Genomic DNA, 18,504 nt, shown 5'->3' on the forward strand with positions numbered 1-18,504 from the left:
AGAAGATTCTCTTGGTTGTTCGATTAGAACTTTAATTTTTATCAAAGATTAATATTTGTGGCAAATCTTCACTTGACTTATCAATTTGCTAGATTGTGGCGTCCCCATATCTGTCTTATTCCGCATTCTTTAATTCCCATACTTTTTCCTAGACAAGATCGTATCATCAGACGAGTTTGCGTTTCCAGTCCTAGCTTCTGAGTTAACTTTGTGGAATTGTAACTAAACTTCGTGGGATCGGTTAGAATCGCGATTCTGCACGAAGAAAGAGAAAGTCTTTTGAGTTTAAGGTGTCGTCGTGTTTCGTTGTTGTTCGTGGTCGCACTTTGTTGGCTCGCCTTCACATTCGCCGATCACCTGGTTTTTGGTCGTCGTTCGATTGGCTCGTGGTTGTACTCCATTCTCCTTGTTTGCGCTCACCGTTGCGCTCGCCGCAACCGCTCTTGATCTCGCCTCCTCTAAGCTCTGCGTGTGGAGTAAAGCTTTTTTATTTTAACATTAGAACCCCAAAATGACATTGTTTGTGCTTTTATTAAAGAAATTAAATCGTTAGAGTTTTATTAGAGAAATGAAATCCACTCCACTGTTTGTGCGTTTCTATCTACAGTGTTTATGTTTTTTATTTTTGGCCTAAAAGTTCGGCATAGTAAACAAAGACGAGCCAACAAAGTGCGACCACGAACGACATCGAAACGCGACGACACCCTAAACTCAAAAGGACTTCCTCTTTCTTCGTTTCTCCCTATTTCAAACGCGCACAATCATTGCAAAATCCTGATTTTAACCGATCCCATCGAGTTTAGTTACGATTCCACCGAGTTTTCTTCCGAGTTAACTCGGAAGCCAGGACTAGAAACACAAACTCGTTCGAGTTAACGAGTTAACTCGCGAGTTTGATAACCTTACTAAGGCCTAGCTTTCCATTGTTATCAGAAATCATCATCATTCATTACAAATTAAGTCCACTTCTCAATAATCCAAAACTCAAGTGAAACAGACAAAAATGAAAAGACAACCGGAAACAAACTTCATGTTCAAAGTCCAAAAATAGATGAGACAGGAAAGCTTAAGTATAGATCAAAACCTTAAGAAGTGCAAGATCAAAACAAGAAAGGATATGAATTTATTCAAAAAGTTCATGATTTTCATGGAGACTTCTAGTTCTATGTTTCTTAATTTTGGAAAGAGCATATATTAACAGTGAAGGCTATAAAGCAGCAGGTGCTCTGTTAGGTTCCTTTATGCAAGGAATCGAACAGCAACAAATAATACTCACACACTCAACAGTATAAGAAATATGTATGTATATGTATTGATATTTCCTCTATAATGATAAGAAAAGATGAATACAGGTATCTCACTCTCCCCCCAAGGAAGCCTCCCTTCCTCCACTGGCCAAGAGGTCCAGTCTTAATTCCAAAATCATAATCCCCTACCTCTCTCAAACTATTTGTTATTTATACTCTCTCTCTCTTCTAACAAACTCACCCTTTCTCCTCTAACTGATTTCCCCTCTACCCGCCACTAAATCTCTCTTCTTTTATTCCTCCTCATATACACTTTTAATGGTCTAACATTACCCTCCTCCCCAAGATCAACCTTGTCCTCAAGGTTGAAATCAAGGAACTGTTGTCGAATGTATTGTTCCTCTTCCCAAGTAGCTTCATCCAACCCACCGTGTTGCCATTGTATTAGAACTTGGGGAATTTCCTCTCCTTGTTGCAGCTGGTTTCTGCGCTCTAATACCTTTAGAGGTGTGTACATAGGGTTGTCAACCTGCAGTTCAGTGGGAAGCTGCCCTTCCACCGAATGATCCCCTATAGCTAGCTTCAATTGGGAAACATGAAAAACAGGGTGGATTCTTGATGTTGTAGGTAACTGCAAGCGAAAAACAACTGGTCCTAATTGTTTCTCCACCAAAAATGGTCTATAATACCGTGCAGAAAGTTTTGGGTGTAAGCGTATGGGCATAGAAGTTTGTCTATGAGGCCGGATTTTCAAGAATACCCAATCTCCCTCCTTGGTCTTGGTGTCCATTCTCTTCCTGTTGGCATAGTGGGTCATCTGATCTTGAGCTCTGGCAAGATGATATTTAAGTTGTGTCAAAGCCTCATCTCTTGTTTGTAAGTCTTGTGCAACGGCTTCCACCCCTGTTTCTCCAGGAATGAAACGTGTGAGAGTTGGAGGGGGTCTTCCATACACAGTTTCAAAAGGTGTGCATTTTGAAGCTCCTTGGTAACTAGTATTGTACCAATATTCCGCCCAAGGCAAGACTGTACTCCAATTTTTTGGTTGTTCAGAACTAAAACAACGCAAATACGTTCCCAGCACCCTATTCAGCACCTCTGTTTGGCCATCTGACTCTGGATGATAAGCAATACTCATGTTCAACTGAGTTCCCTGCAAGCAGAAAATCTCCTGTCAAAAAACACTCATGAATGTTGAGTCGCGATCACTTACAATGGTCATGGGTATCCCGTGAAGCCGAATCACTTCCCTCACCAACAATGCAGCGATGGATCTGGCTGTATAAGGGTGTTTGACTGGGATGAAATGGCCATATTTACTAAGTCTGTCCACCACCACCAATATAGTATCAAACCCCTGAGATTTGGGTAATTTTACAATGAAATCCATACTAATCTCCTCCAAAATGGCTTTGGGTATTGGCAAAGGCTGCAACAATCCTTGGGGAGAAGCTGCCAAGTATTTATGTTGTTGGCATACTAGACATGCAGCCACAAAATCTGTAACAGTTTTCTTCATTCATATCCAATGCAAAGATTGGGCCACCCGTCTATAGGTTCTGTAAACCCCAGAATGCCCTCCCGTGACACTACTATAGAATTCAGCCAACAAGGGAGGGATCCAAACAGATTTTGCTGATAAGACAAGTCTCCCCTTGTAATGTAATCTTCCATGTTCCAACGTATAAGCGGGATGAGAGTTAGGGTCTACCCTTAATTCCTCCAACACTTTCTACAACCTCTCATCTTTTTCCACCTCCTCCATGATCTCTTGAAATTCAGGCCAATATGGTCGTGATATCATCCGTAGCATCTTATCTGTTTCCTCCTCCTTCATGCCTTTTCTGGATAATCCATCCGCCACATGATTGGAAGCACCTGTCCTATATTTGATTTCAAATTCGTACCCCAAAAGTTTAGCTAGCCAATTTTGTTGACTTTGAGTTGTAATGCGTTGTTTCAATAAATAACGCAAACTCTTCTAGTCAGTAAAAACAACAAACTTCTGACCCAATAGATACGGCCTCCAATGTTGTATAGCAAGCACAAGTGCCATTAATTCCTTCTCATAAATGGACTTGGTTAAGGAAGAATCAGATAACGCCTTACTAAAGAAAGCTATGGGTCTGTTTTTCTGGGACAAAACAACCCCAACGCCTGTACCCGAAGCATCACATTATACAACAAAGGTTTGCTCAAAATCAGGGAGAATCAACACTGGAGCTGTAGTCACTGCCTCTTTAAGCTTCTGCAATGCCATGACCCCCTCTTTAGACCATTTAAACATTCCTTTTTTCAACAAATCAGTAAGGGGTTTAGCCATTTTTCCATAATCTCTAATGAACCTGCGATAATACCCAATTAATCCAAGGAACCCTCTTAAGTCCTTGATGTTTCTGGGTTCTGGCCATTCCAAGACAGTTGCCACCTTCTCCTTGTCCATCTCCACCCCTGCTGCCGATATCTTGTGCCCCAAATATCTCACTTGTCTTCTCCCAAATTCACACTTTTTTTTGTTTGCAAAAAGTTCATGTTTAGCCAAGACTTTTAAGGCTTGAGTGAGGTGTTGAGAATGCTCCTCCCAAGTCTTGCTATAGATAAGTATATCGTCAAAAAATACTAACACGAACCTCCTCAATAGCGGCCTTAAAATTGAATTCATCATGTCCTGGAATGTGGCTGGTGCATTTGTTAATCCAAAGGGCATCACAAGGAATTCATAATGCCCTTGATGTGTCCGAAAAGCAATTTTTGGAATGTCTTCCCTCTTCATTCTTATCTGATGATACCCAGCCTTTAAATCAATTTTAGAAAAATATGACGCACCTTGAAGTTCATCCAGCAGCTCCTCAATGACTAGAATGGTATATTTATCAGCCACTGTTACTCTGTTCAATGCCCTATAATCCACACAAAACCTCCAACTTCCATCCTTCTTTTTTACCAATATTACAGGACTAGAGTAGGGACTGTTACTGGGCTTGATAATGCCCAAATTCAACATCTCTTCCACCTGACGCTCTATCTCAACTTTCATTCCATGGGGGTACCTGTATGGCCTCACATTGACGGCCTCACTACCCTCTTTTAAAGGGATTTTGTGATCCACTCTCCTCTCGGGTGGGAGGCCTTGGGGGTCTCGGAATACCCCTTCAAAAGCACTCAGAATTTGTTCCAGCTCTACCTCCTCCTTTTGCATTAAGCCACTCTCTTCCGTCTTCTCATCCACCAATTCTGTTTGGCTTAAGCTCCATACTAAAGACAGCATTTCAATCCCTTTTTCTTTTATAAGAGCTTCAGGAGTCACTACCCTACGTGTCAATGATGGATCCCCTTTACCTCCACTTCTCTTCCTCCATGCGCCACCTTCATGATGAGTTGTCCCCAATCTACTTTGATCTCTCCTAGGGAGGATAACCAGGTCATTCCCAATATTATGTCCACACCGCCTAATTCAAAGAGATATAACTTATCTCTAACTTCTAAGTTTTCTAATAACACCGAGACTCCTATGTAATACCCGCTGGTTTCTTTCCTTTGTCCATCCCCTAAACACACTTTATAAGGGCGTGTGTCGGTGCATTCCAGATCCAGCTCTTCCACCAATCGGGTGGATATAAAACTATGGGTAGCTCCACTGTCAATAAGCACCAGAACTCTCTTCCCCTACACCCAACCTTGCAGCTTCATCGTGTTTGATTGCGAGAGGCCACCCGCGGACAATCCCGACAACTCCATAGCCCTCTGTTCTACTTCGACACTTGCCTCCTCTTCTTCATCTTCATCCTCCTCCGCCAATATCATCACCCACATGCTCCGTTCAGCGCAACGATGACCTGGACTGTAAGGTCCACCGCTGTGGAAACAACGTCCTTCTTCTCGCCGCTTCATGTATTCTTGATAAGGCAGGGTCCGAATGCCTCGTCCTGCGGTTCCTCCTCCACTGTTACCAGCCTTCGAAGCCATAGTATTCGCACTAACGTCCTTCTTCATTCCTTGCCCTCCGCCGCCATTCACTGTTCCCTCTGACGGTCCGCGAAACGTTTTTGTCCTCGCCACCGTCCCTGAACTCGCGGAATATCTTCCCCACGTCGCTCCGCCTCTTCCTCCCACTCCACTACTTCCTCGCAACGTCCATCCCACTTGTTCGATGTCCCTAGCTCTCTCCATCGCCGTCAACAAATCGCGTGGGTCATGCGGTCTCACAGCATTTCGTAATCCCTCCTGCAAACCCGCGAAAAAATATCCTAGCAATTGATCTTCGGTTACTCCGGTCGCCTGCGCCACGAGTACCTCGAACTCCTGGATATACTCATCAACGCCCCCTTTCTGTCGCACCGCGGCCAACTTCTCAAAGACGGTTCCCCTAATTAATCCGCCGAACCTCCTCGTCAACGCCTCCATGAACGCCTTCCATGTTGGATGTCGGGTTTTCTTCCGCCAGAAGCGGAACCAGTAGTTAGCGCTTCTGTCCATGCATATATACACTAACTTCATCTTCTCTTTCTCCGTCACTCCTTGGATGTCAAAAAATTTCTCAGCCTTCGCTATTCATCCCGTTGGATCAGTACCTTCAAAAGTTGGAAGCTCAACTCGCTTCATCCAACTGCGTTGTACGTCGTTCCGGTCCTCCTCCGATTCTTCATCAGAGCTCTCTGTCGACCTTCGTTCTCGATCACCCTGGACGGAATTTCGACTCCCCTCAGAACTCCTATCGCGGGTTCCAGAACGTCTTCCGAGGGCTCGTCGAAACTCGAGAGTCATCGCTCGCATTTCTGCCTTCAACTCCTCCATTGTCGACTCCACAGCCACCATTCGTCCCTCCATTCTTCTCCGATCATGCGTACTCCTCTTCCCTCCGAAATGATCCGGCAGGTCGGACCAAATCTGTTAGGTTCCTTTATGCAAGGAACCGAACAGCAGCAAATAATACTCACACACTCAACAATATAAGAAATATGTATGTATATGTATTGATATTTCCTCTGTAATGATAAGAAAAGATGAATACAGGTATCTCACTCTCCCCCCAAGGAAGCCTCCCTTCCTCCACTAGCCAAGAGGTCCAGTCTTAATTCCAAAATCATAATCCCCTACCTCTCTCAAACTATTTGTTATTTATACTCTCTCTCTTCTAACAAACTCACCCTCTCTCCTCTAACTGATTTCCCCTCTACCCGCCACTAACTCTCTCTTCTTTTATTCCTCCTCATATACACTTTTAATGGTCTAACATGGTCAAACCTCAAAGCAGAAGTATGAGGTGGAAAAGGTAACAGGACCCTGCATTTTTTTCCTATCTTTGTTATTTTATGGAAGACAAAAGGGCTTGGTTAGATAATACTGGATAGTAAAAAATGTAATTCCATGTTAAGAGTTACAATTCGAAAAAAAATATGTAAAAAAACAAGAAAAACACTGTATTGAATGTCAAGTAACAATTTCAATGATAGATCATACGTTCCTGTGCTAGTTCGATTACTCTTGTTGGCCCTCTTTATTATACTGGGTTTACCACTGTAGTAAAAACCAGTTAAATCAAGCGCTTCACTTGCTACAGCTCCTAAAACTGCTAAAACATTGGCCGACTTGCTTTGAAAAGGCACAAAAGAATATAGAATAGTCACATATATGTTTGAAATGCAGGAAAAGTAAAAGACCACCACTGTGAGACTAAGAGATAAAGCACAGTAGGCTTACCTTTTTGCAAATTTGTGAAAGTCCCAGTGAATAAATCTAAGATGGTTCTCTACTGGTAGAATTTGGTTAAGATAACCAACAACACTTGCAAATTCACGTCTCAGCATCATTTCTCAAGGCCTTTTCTCAACTGTCTGCATTTGGTACAAGAAACTATAAAATATTTTCTATTTTACAAAAGACGCAATTCATTAATGCAAACACATGTAACAAAGAACCATATTCGGTAGAGGATTCAGAGCTAAAGACAGTAGGGAAAAAAATTCTAGCATGCTTGGCACTGTTAGCAGTGTGTTAGGCGTTTCTTTTACATCTTTATTCATTTGCAATTTCCACTTATGATTTGATATGATGAATGAAAAGAACTTGCTAGATTGAAATTCAAATTTCAAATGGGAAGTCATTTGGTAGAAGCACGATACATGGACAGAAATCAATTTTCACTACAAGAACCAGGATGCAAATAGATGTAGGTCCCTTGCTAAAAGAAAAAAAGAATCAATTAACAAGTACATAGATATTTACTAACTTTTTCCGCACTAACTAACTATTTTTATTTAAGGAATTACCTTAATCAGATTCAGAACAATAATTGGATTGCCATATCTCTTAGCAAGGTCTTCAAAATGCAATTTAGTTGCTTCGTATGTCGGATCATACCTCTGCACTGGAAGTCAAAAAGGAAAAAAAGAACAAAAAAACAGAGAATTTCCTGCGTTATAGTTTATAACAGCATGAAATTGAACAATGAACAAGATAAATATTAATCTCAACTATTTCGTACAAATTATGTCAGGCTTAGGGCTAAATCTTGATGCTTCTTGTGACCAAAAAAGTGGTATTGATCCACGCATTTGCACAACTGAACTCATTTTCCCCTTGCAAGAACCAGCTTCTTCATCAAGGACAATCTGCTCTGTCTCAACATCATTAGCAACCCTCCCCCGATCATTAACACCCCTTTTCAAGTAACTGCAGAAAATTTTCATTACAGAGAAAATTAGTTTAACCATTACTGTTATAGCCAGATAGACACAATGTAAAACCAAACATCAGCTCAAAATACATATAACTCATGATATCAAAGAATATTTCCATGTTTAATTCATATATATTCCAATCAAACCAACACAAACTCGTAAAATTGTAGAGAACAAGCATCAGCAAATGTTTAACCAATTGTGTACTATGAACTCTGTTCTAACTATAATAACCACAAAATCAAAACTTTGGCTCAGGAACCACTATAAAATCTAATATAAACAATCCTATGGAATAAAACAATTGCAAGAAATGAAAATAGGATAAAAAATCATAGTTCTAGGGAAAATTATTTAGAAGAGTAGAAGTTTCCCTTGCAAAAAAATAATGATAGATAAGTCTAGGAAAAACAATCCAGGGCAACAAAACTCATTACATAAGAGAAATATGGTACTAATCATTCCATCAAATTGCACCAAACGATGCAAAGCCTATAATTAGTCAAATATACAACATACATACGACTATCATCACAGCTTAAACAATTGAAAACCCATATTTCACCAAGCTCAAAAAAAGAGAACTTGAAAAATAGAGGAATGATAAGCTGAATTAGGCAAGAATCACAATAAAATGCTCCCAAATCTACCTAACTAATTTAAGACTGAATGCATAAGGACAGATCATGAAGTTAAATTCTTCATCGGAGACATGTCTGAGTTGGCATAGTCAAACACGGATATCTCAGGATAAACTAAAAGTGCAGAACAGTTAAATGGGAAAGGGACACACATGGTCAGAAACTAGAGCAAAGAATCATAACCAGCTTTTACTCCATTGTTAGAACCCTTAACCGGTCAAAACCCTCCACAGATAGCCCTTTCAAATACATTGACAACCAACTTTGATACCAATTTATACATCCAAGCACTTGGGAAATCCACCCTCAAAAGCTAGCTATTAAGGAAACGAACGGAGTATCTCATATTGCTTAATGTAGGACTTAGGCGCCCCATAAAAAATTATAGTTCAAATGTAGGATAAAAATAAGACTTGTAAGGATAGTCACTTCCGTACATCTTGAAACAATAGAAATTTAGAATATTCTTCCTCGTTTAAAATTATACCAAAAAAGCAATTTATAGAATGGTCTAGCATGGTCTCTAATGAGTATTTTCTCATTGTGGAAGGAACTGCAACCATCATCCATCCAATCAACCACTGTTGCTTTGCAGTTGACTAGTCATTCAAACTGTTAAACTATAGGAAAGAGAGAGACATTTAGTTGAAACGTGTTTATGAGACAACACAAGTGTTTTATTTGTATTAAGAAAACGAAAACAGGACAATAAATAAGTAGAAGAGCTTTGACATCCTCTAATAACAAAGATATGAAATTGGAATAAAAATGTCCCTAATAATACATATATAATCCAATTTTTCCTTATTATAAAGGATTTGTACTTTATTTCTATAATTATAATTATAAAATAATCCTTACAGAAAATTGCCTTAGAAAAAAGTTGACTAGTTGGGAAATTTTACAATGTACTAGATAGTTCTACCATTAATCATCACAGAGAAAGAGAAGAAGAATATTATATTAATATATAATTTGAAAAAAAATCATATATAGCTAGAAATTTAACAAAACACTTCTAAGGATGAAATTAAAATATAATCACAAAAACACAGAGAACACTTATCTAATTTAAATTATCATAGTGGTTCGTGACATTTGAATCAAATGTGAAACAAGAAAAATATGAATAAAATATAAAAATAAGAGCTTATCGTGTCCTTGCAAAATGTCTAGATCGTCTAGAAATCAGGGAAACACTGAAGTCTCTTCCAAAAATTGATAGACGACTCTGCAATTTTTTAGAACCACAATTCAAATTATACAATAACAATTGTTGTGAATAGTTAAACTAATTGACAAGACAGCAAAATAACGTAATAAAAGTGGGTAAAGGCGATGGAGGATAAATAAGGATCGCAAATAAACCACACCCATAGATATTGTTCAAATCTATCCAATTTTGACAGAGAATCCTCGTATTGAACCTAACTATATGTGCATATTTGTCTTGTCCCAATCTCCATACCCATTTTATATTACTAAACCACACTTCGTTATTAGGTAACCTAAAAATCTTATTTTCATTGTTCTCTTTGATCCTTTGTTTTGTTTCATTTGAAGAACTCTTCTTTCGCTACACAATCTTTCATTTTCTCTCTCAATTGTTCAACTCGTTCAATGTCCACTAAGTTCACTACATTCAAAAGGTATTTTCCCTCTATCACAACCTCAAGTAACAATTGTTTTCCTTTGTGTGGTTTTGATCAAACGATGTATTACATTTTAGGAAATGTAAACCTCAATTTCATCAAATTAAATCATTTCTAGGGCACACATTTGATAGTTTTTTACTTGTTTTTTAATTATGAAGTGAAAATGTTCAAGTCTCAATTTCAATGGTGTAAACTCTTAGTTTATTAGGTAACTTCAAACACTTATATCTTTTCTCTTTAGTTCTTAGTTTTGTTTCATTTTAAGAACCCTTATTTTGCTTCACAATTTTTCATTCTCTTTCTCAATGGTTCACTTAACATTTGCAAAAGAAATAGATGTTGTAATTTCCCTTAAATTTCAGTTATGTGTTTTTTTTTACTCTTTTCTACAATTACTTCACATTTATGCAATTGTTATTTGGTAATCTATTTTAAGATTTATGCAATTATCATTTCTTCCTTGACATTGGACATTGAAGAAAATAAAATGTGTCCCCCTAACATTAAATCCTTGACAATATCATGGCCCCCTTGATGTGACTTCTTTTTTGTAACAAATTTTTTTAGTAAATATTTGAGATACTACAAGAGTCGATATGAATGTGGATATGAGTATACCCGTTCCTCAACAAGGACAGAGATGAGACACAAGATTCTTACATGACAAGAATGAGTACATTCAAACCCGATCCTTAAGCACAATTGTAAGTATTAAGTCCAGATCTGAATAAGCAGAGACTACACAACCATGTGGACTGATTATATTTCCAACACGCAACAAATTATTGAAATGAAACACTCAAATAGCTCTTATAAGCCATAAAAGATCATTTCAATCAAAAGTCGTGATTGAATGAAGTCAATGAACAAAATTTCCAAACAGTTGCTACATTATTGATGATTTCCGTTTCCTTTTTGATTTGCTCTTCTTGAAACATATATTATAATATTAGTACTTTATTTTATCTTTAATGGAATTCATATTTGAGTCTAAAATTAAAATCACTCTTATATTTGTATGAAAGTGGATACGAAATGGATTTACAAGACAACACCATAATGAATCTAAAGATAGAATCATGTTATGAATTGAATGACAAACATAGTTTCGAAAGTCAAGGGCCTCTTCGTTACTTTCTATGCATTTTACTCATTGAAAACTACTCATAAGAAATGACTTCAAAATGATTTTGAAAACCATTATTACTTAAAAATATATTACAGTGGATTAGTTTAAAAGTTTTAAAGCAACAAAACATCTTTCGATAACAAGTTTTATGACAATTCTCATTTCTTCCCATTACCACCAACCAGATGCATGTCTCATCAATCAATAAAATATACTGTTTTCGGCCCTCACTGTTATCCAGTACTTGGCAATCATTATTGCATTAAGTTAAAAAAAATACAGGATCCAGAAATACAGTACTAATGTTTTACTTTGCATGGTCAATTGGATTTGAGGACCAATTAGCAACTGGCTAGAGAGGTAATGGAGTTGCACAGGTTCGTAATCTTTTTCTAAATTATAAAAAAGTTGCATGTTATATGAGCATGAGAAATTTTAGAATTGTGGATACATTTACTCAAAGCTAATATGAGACATAACTTTCATTGTGATTAATGGATGTGACTTGATATTTCATAAATTTAGCACTTACAGCCTAACCAAGTGAGATAGTAGATAGTGATTTGAAATTCAAAATTATCAGTTTTTTTGCATTGTTTTTCATACAATTATTTTGCTTCAATCTCTTTAATTTCATGATCACATATTTTGTGCGAGGAAAGAATCAAGACATTGATTTTTTGAATTATATCACTTAGCTAAAATGGCCAACCTAACATGTATCATTATCCTTTGTTACCCAATTGAACCAAACAGAAAGATTTTGTTTTGGAACCTTTGAGCCTCATGAAAAACAAATGCTTTCCACACCTTAGAGTGTTTATCACACCCACCAAAAAGAGGAAAATATTGGGTATCTAAAGCAATAACCTGCCTAGTTCATATATATATATATATATATATATATATATATATATATATATATATATATATATATATATATATATATATATATATATATATATATAATTATTATTGTTCAAAATAATTTCAAAGAAAATAAAAGCTAGTTAGGAGTTTGAAATATATATGTGTGTGTGCTTGTGCATCTATGTGTGTTTATGAAGTAAGAACACAAATGCTCTCTTGTTTCCCCAAGTGGTGTAAAACCATGTTATTTGTTAGTAAGGCCTTAGTACAAGTCAAGAAAGACCTTAGTGATCCTTCCACACATTTTTTATTATGTTTTCGTGACAGATGAAGAGCATGCGTGTAGAATAATCCATGCAAAAAGACCCTTTGCATAAGGCCTCCAGTTATTGAGGGCCTCTAGATTTTAGAAACCCACAAATTTGTGCTAGCCTGTTATTTCTTTTGCCTTCTAGAAATACAAAGGGGTTCAACTTTCATGCCTCCAAAACCTTTATGACAACCTCTATAAAGGGCAAATTTGTTTTGTGCATTTTTAATGCTGACTTGAGTGGAACACTTACCTGATGCCTTTCAATTGAGGAAAACAAATTATAAAAGGTGTTTATTTCTACGAGTAATTAGTCATAATTATTTATTTCTATAGAAGAAATTTGGGGCCAATACTTCTAAAATATTATCTTTTATATTTCTAAAATCATAAATGTATTTATTTTCTTTTTCTCTTTTCTTGTTTGAGGAGACAACCAAAGTTCTAAGTTTGGGGTGTTTCTATATATTTTTGTGAGTATTGAAGCTAACCACTTGTTATTCTATCCCGAGTTCAAGTAATAGTGAAGTTAAGACATTTTTCATCTTGCTCTACCAGCAGGTATACTGTAAATAATTGTAAATTTACCATGGATCTTTAATGAAAATGCATGCTTCAAAGAAGAGCAAGTAGGCTTTCATTTAACAAGAAATGAACTATAATGAATGACGGACGGCAGAAAGGAAGTAACGTACCTACCTAAAATGACCATGAACTAAAGCTATGGTCCAAATAGTGTTATTGCATCTTGACCTGATTGCTTGTGTCAAATATGCATTGCAAACAAATATATTATCATACGACATCCCTCCGTCTTCGCTAGGAGAAACGTTCTTTTGCAAACTTTGCATTATAGGGTAAGTGTAACGATAGAAAAAATCCTTGGTCAAATCGACACTAGACAAAAGCTTTTTGTACCTGTAGTGAGACGTGGTGATGGTAAGAAACTGATGTTGTTAGATGTGGTAAACGTTTTGGAAGGGTTATCTACCTGAGCTCAGCCTTAGAGTGAGCTAAATCAGATTGGATTGAAACATGTGGAATGGTTATCAATTGGCTCTCCTTGATGTTATAGATTGCATGGCCACATATAGCACCAATCTGTCTACGTTTAGTAACGAGAATCAAGTAGTAAGACTCGAGAAACTTGATGCTTCCTTGAAATGATAGAGAAATTGGTTGAGATATATATAGTACACATGTATATACACATGATGAGAGAGAAAGAGAGAAGAGAGAGAGAGAGAGAGAGAGGTACTAACCAGTAATTCTAAAAACCTTAGCGACGAAACTGAGGCCGCCAGTGGCTCTGTTACCCTCAACAATCCGCTGAAGCAAGCTCTTGATCTCCAAGGGTGAATACAAGACGGGGTCTTGGCTGATATTCAGATCTGACGACTCTGATCGATTGATTTTCAACACTCGAAAGAACCTCTTGCTCCGATCACTTCCGATCAGGTAGAACCTCTCCGATTGCGATTACAATTTCAAAATAGGTTAATTTAATCGGTTGTGTAAAAGATTATTGCGTGGCGAATGAATGGATAATTACCGCTCTGGTTTCGTAGAGTCTGAACTTCTCGAGGGCATAAGAGTCCGGGTCCAGTTCGGGATCGTTGGAAGGGTGAACCTTTGTAGAGGCAGTGACAAGGGTTGATCCCGATTTCGCCATCTAGTCTCTTCTATTGTCTTCTATTCTCTATCTATTTCACTCCCAATTTTCATTGTCGCACTCGTTCCCTATCCCATTTCATCTTTCAACTATAAATACCCTTCTGCTACAATTCTTGCGGATTATCCCAAATAATCCTAAATCATTACCATAATAATAAATAATACAAATAAATTGTATATATTTATAAGTGTCAACTATAATTGTTTATAATTCCTGGTCTAGTAAAATCTAATTATATTTTTTAAATTAAAGTTTCTAAAAACTATCTAAATAATATATACTTTATCAAACTCTAAATTGTTTACATAAATAAAAAATTATAGATTTTTGTCAAACTAAACAATAAATATTTAGTATCTTTTGATCCAGAGGATGTTTGAAAAAACCATTAGATTTGGAAGCGGTGTGAGAAGGAGGAAGGAACCAACTCAACTCATTTCTTGGCTGATGGAGTCTCGTCCTCACATATCTTGACTCTTACTAACCAGATGAAAGGCTATGGTGAAGCCATTACCGATCTAATGATAATCGAAAAAATTATGAGATTGATGCCTCCAACGTTTGATCACATCGTGGTAGCAATCGAAGAATCAAGAGACCTTGAAAAACTCAAGATTGAAGAACTACAAAATTCTTTGGAGGCATATGAAATGAGGAGATGGGAAAGGAATTCAGTCAAGACTGATGAGCTGGCATTGAAGGCTCAGCATGTTAAGGGTGAAGGAAAGAAGAAGTTTAAGAAATGGAAAGGTAAATCCGCTACAAGAGGAAAATGGAAGAATGACAACTGCACGGATGATCAAGAAGAAAAGGATGATTCAGCAGAAAGTAGAGGTGGACTGAAGGAATATAGAGTGCTTCAACTGTCACAAGATGGGGCACTTTGCGTATGAATGCTATTCAAACAAAGGTAAGCAGAGCAAGAAAATTGAGAAAAAGGAGGCCTATCTAGCAAAAGAGGAAGACTCAGATTCAGAAACGTTAACTCTAATGGTGACCACCTCATTTGAAGGATCTACATCCGTAAGTAAATCTTGGTATATGGACTCAGGCTGCTCAAATCATCTGAAATGCAATAGGGAGTGGCTGGTTAGTTTGGATGAGTCAAAGAGAAGCAGGATTAAATTCGCAGACGACAGCACACTAAGAGTAGAAGGACTTGGAAATGTTGTTGTCAGGAAGAAAGATGGATCACATGCAATGATAGAAAACGTGCTATTCGTACCAGCAATGAGATGAAACTTATTGAGTTTCGGTCAACTAGTAGAGAAAGGATTCATTGTAGTCATGGGAAATCAGGATAGTGTGGAGGTGTTTGACAGTAAAAAGAAACTTGTCTTGAAGAGCAAGATCAGCAAAAACTGAACCTTCCAAGTCAGTATGGATACAATAGGTAGTTGGCGCTGCTTATCCACTGTGAAAGACGATGAAACCTGGAAATGGCACCTAAGGCTCGGCCATTTGAATTTCAAAGATTTGAAAAAGGTAAGTGAGAAAGGCTTGGTAGATGGAATATCAGACATCAGATTACCAGAAAGCGTGTGTGAATCCTGTGTCATTGGAAAGCAAACGAGAAGATCATTTTAGTCAAAGATAGAAATGAGATCTAAAGAGTGTCTCGAGGTAGTGCACTCTGACATTTGCGGTCCTTTGGAGGTGTCAACCTTGGCTGGAAATAGGTATTTCATTACTTTCATAGATGAATTCAGTAGAATGTCTTGGGTGTTTCTAATAAAGCTAAAGAGTGAAGCGTTTGGAATATTCAAGAAGTGGAAAGTCAGAGTTGAAAAAGAAAGTGGAAAAGCAATCAAGGTGTTAAGAACTGACGGTGGAGGCGAATACACATCTCACCGGTTTGAGCAATTCTGCCAAGAAAATGGAATCAATCACGAGGTAACAGCTCCCTATACTCCACAGCATAATGGCCTGGCTGAGAGGAGAAACCGGACAATCTTGAACATGACCAGATGTCTTCTAAGAGAGAAGAGTGTGCCACGGATTCTCTGGGGCGAAGCTGTGTCAACAACTGTTCACATTCTGAACAGGTGTCCCACTAAACGTCTTGCAGACAAAGTGCCCATCGAAGCTTGGACAGGTAAGAAACCCTCGGTTAAACATTTCAAAGTATTTGGATCTTTGGTTTTTGTTCATTTTGCAGATCAAATAAGAACGAAGCTGGAAGATAAAGGAAAAGCAATGGTATTCGTAGGATATCATCCAACCGGTGCGTATAAGCTCTATGATCCTTTGAAAGACAAGATGGTGCTAAGTAGAGATGTGGTGTTTCTGGAAGATAAAAATTGGGACTGGAAACAAAGAAAGACAGAGATAAAGAGAATTTCGATAATGCATGGGGTAGCAGATGAATCTACATCTGTTGAAACAGATCCTGCTGACGTCACCAACAATGAAGCAGATCTGGAAAACACAACACAGAGACCAAGGAGACAACCTGTGAGACCATCCTGGTTCTCGGACTATGAAGTTTACTCTGATACAGGGGTGAGTGATGAAGGAAACTTCGTACATATGGCCTTGTTAGCTGGATCAGAATCAATAACTCTAGAAGACGCCTTAAAGCAACCTATTTGGAAGACAACGATGATTGAAGAAATGAAATCTATAGAAAAGAACGAGACATGGAAGTTGGTCGACCTGCCACCTGATAAACACTGCATTGGAGTAAAGTGGGTTTTTAAACGCAAACTCAATCCTGATGGCACCGTGGCAAAGCACAAAGCCAGGCTCGTGGCGAGAGGCTTCCTACAACGTCAAGGGGTCGATTTCCCAGAGGTCTTTGCTCCAGTTGCAAGGTTAGAAACAAACTGATTAGTTATAGCTATTGCTTGTGCCAAACATTGGTCACTTTTTCAACTTGACGTTAAATCGGCTTTCCTGTATGGACCCTTGGAGGAGGAGGTATACGTTCAACAACCTCCTGGATTCAACGTCAAGGACAGGAAGCAGCAAGTGTACAAGCTCCAGAAGGCTCTCTATGGCTTACGGCAAGCTCCAAGAGCTTGGAACAAGAAGATTGATACCTTCTTCAGTAGTCATGGGTTTGAGCGATGCACTGTGGAGCATGGCCTCTACGTGAAGGAGAATTCTGATGGTGCAAAAATGATCATCTGCTTGTATGTTGACGACCTACTAATTACCGGTTCAAGTCAAAAGGAGATTGATGAGTTCAAGAAAATGATGAAGGTTGAATTCGAGATGACGGATCTCGGGAAACTTAGCTACTTCTTGGGAATGGAGTTCACTCATACAGCAACTGGACTGCTGATGCACCAACAGAAATATGCAAAAGAACTACTGGAGAGATATAAGATGATCGACTGCAACGAGACCAAAAGCCCACTGGAGATAAATGAGAAGCTAAAATTAGATGAATCTAAAGAAGGTGTGAATGAAACTGTCTACAAACAGATAGTGGGATCTCTGCGTTTTCTTTGCAACAGTAGGCCAGATCTTGCCTTTAGCGTTGGTCTGATAAGTCAGTTTATGGGCAATCCAAAGAAGAGTCATATGACTACTGCCAAACGCATGCTGAGATATGTTAAAGGAACTACAAGTTGTGGAATTCGGTTTCCATACGGGATGAAGAATAATGAGCTGAAGCTTGCTGGATTTAGTGATTCAGACTATGGAGGTGATCAAGTTGAAAGAAAGAGTACTTCAGGGAACATCTTCTTCTTGAACAAAGCACCTGTTTCGTGGTGCTCTAAAAAGCAATATGTTGTTGCTTTATCAAGTTGTGAGGCAGAATACATATCTGGCTACAATGTTGCATGCCAAGGTATCTGGCTAAGTGAAGTGCTAAAGGAGTTAAGGATACAGGAAGAGGGTTCAGTGGTATTGAAGATGGATAACACATCGGCAATAAATTTAGCAACGAATCTAGTAAGCCATGTAAGAAGCAAACATATAGAAATAAAATTCCATTTTTTAAGAGACATGGTAAACAAAGGAAAAGTTGAAGTGGTTTACCGCAAAACAGATTTCCAATTGGCTGATCTCTTCACTAAATCACTTAAATTTGACATATTTGAGTTACTTAGGAAAGAGATTGGAGTATTATCCTTGGACAACTTGAATTAAGGAGGTGTGTTAGAATATGTAATTAAAGTTGTCATACAGTATAGGTTTTCTGTATGGTACGATAGTTGGCATACTCTCACTCTGTATATATTTACATTACCTCTCTTACATACATAATACAGTTTTAACATTCTCTGAATTCTCTCTCTCTAGTTCTTCTTGCACCCTTTCTCTTTGTTTTCCATTAACTGGTAAT

General features: G+C 38.0%; 1 pseudogene; it reads right to left on the reverse strand.

Moving 5' to 3' along the window:
* Positions 1-6,495: 6,495 nt before the first annotated feature.
* LOC148200288 (phosphatidylinositol-3-phosphatase SAC1-like) lies at positions 6,496-14,204 on the reverse strand (annotated as a pseudogene).
* Between the last annotated feature and the right edge of the window lie 4,300 nt (positions 14,205-18,504).

The sequence above is a fragment of the Vigna umbellata genome, chromosome 4 (genome assembly GCF_029865625.1).
Source record: "Vigna umbellata cultivar VRB3 chromosome 4, Vumbellata_1.0, whole genome shotgun sequence".
NCBI lineage: Eukaryota > Viridiplantae > Streptophyta > Magnoliopsida > Fabales > Fabaceae > Vigna > Vigna umbellata.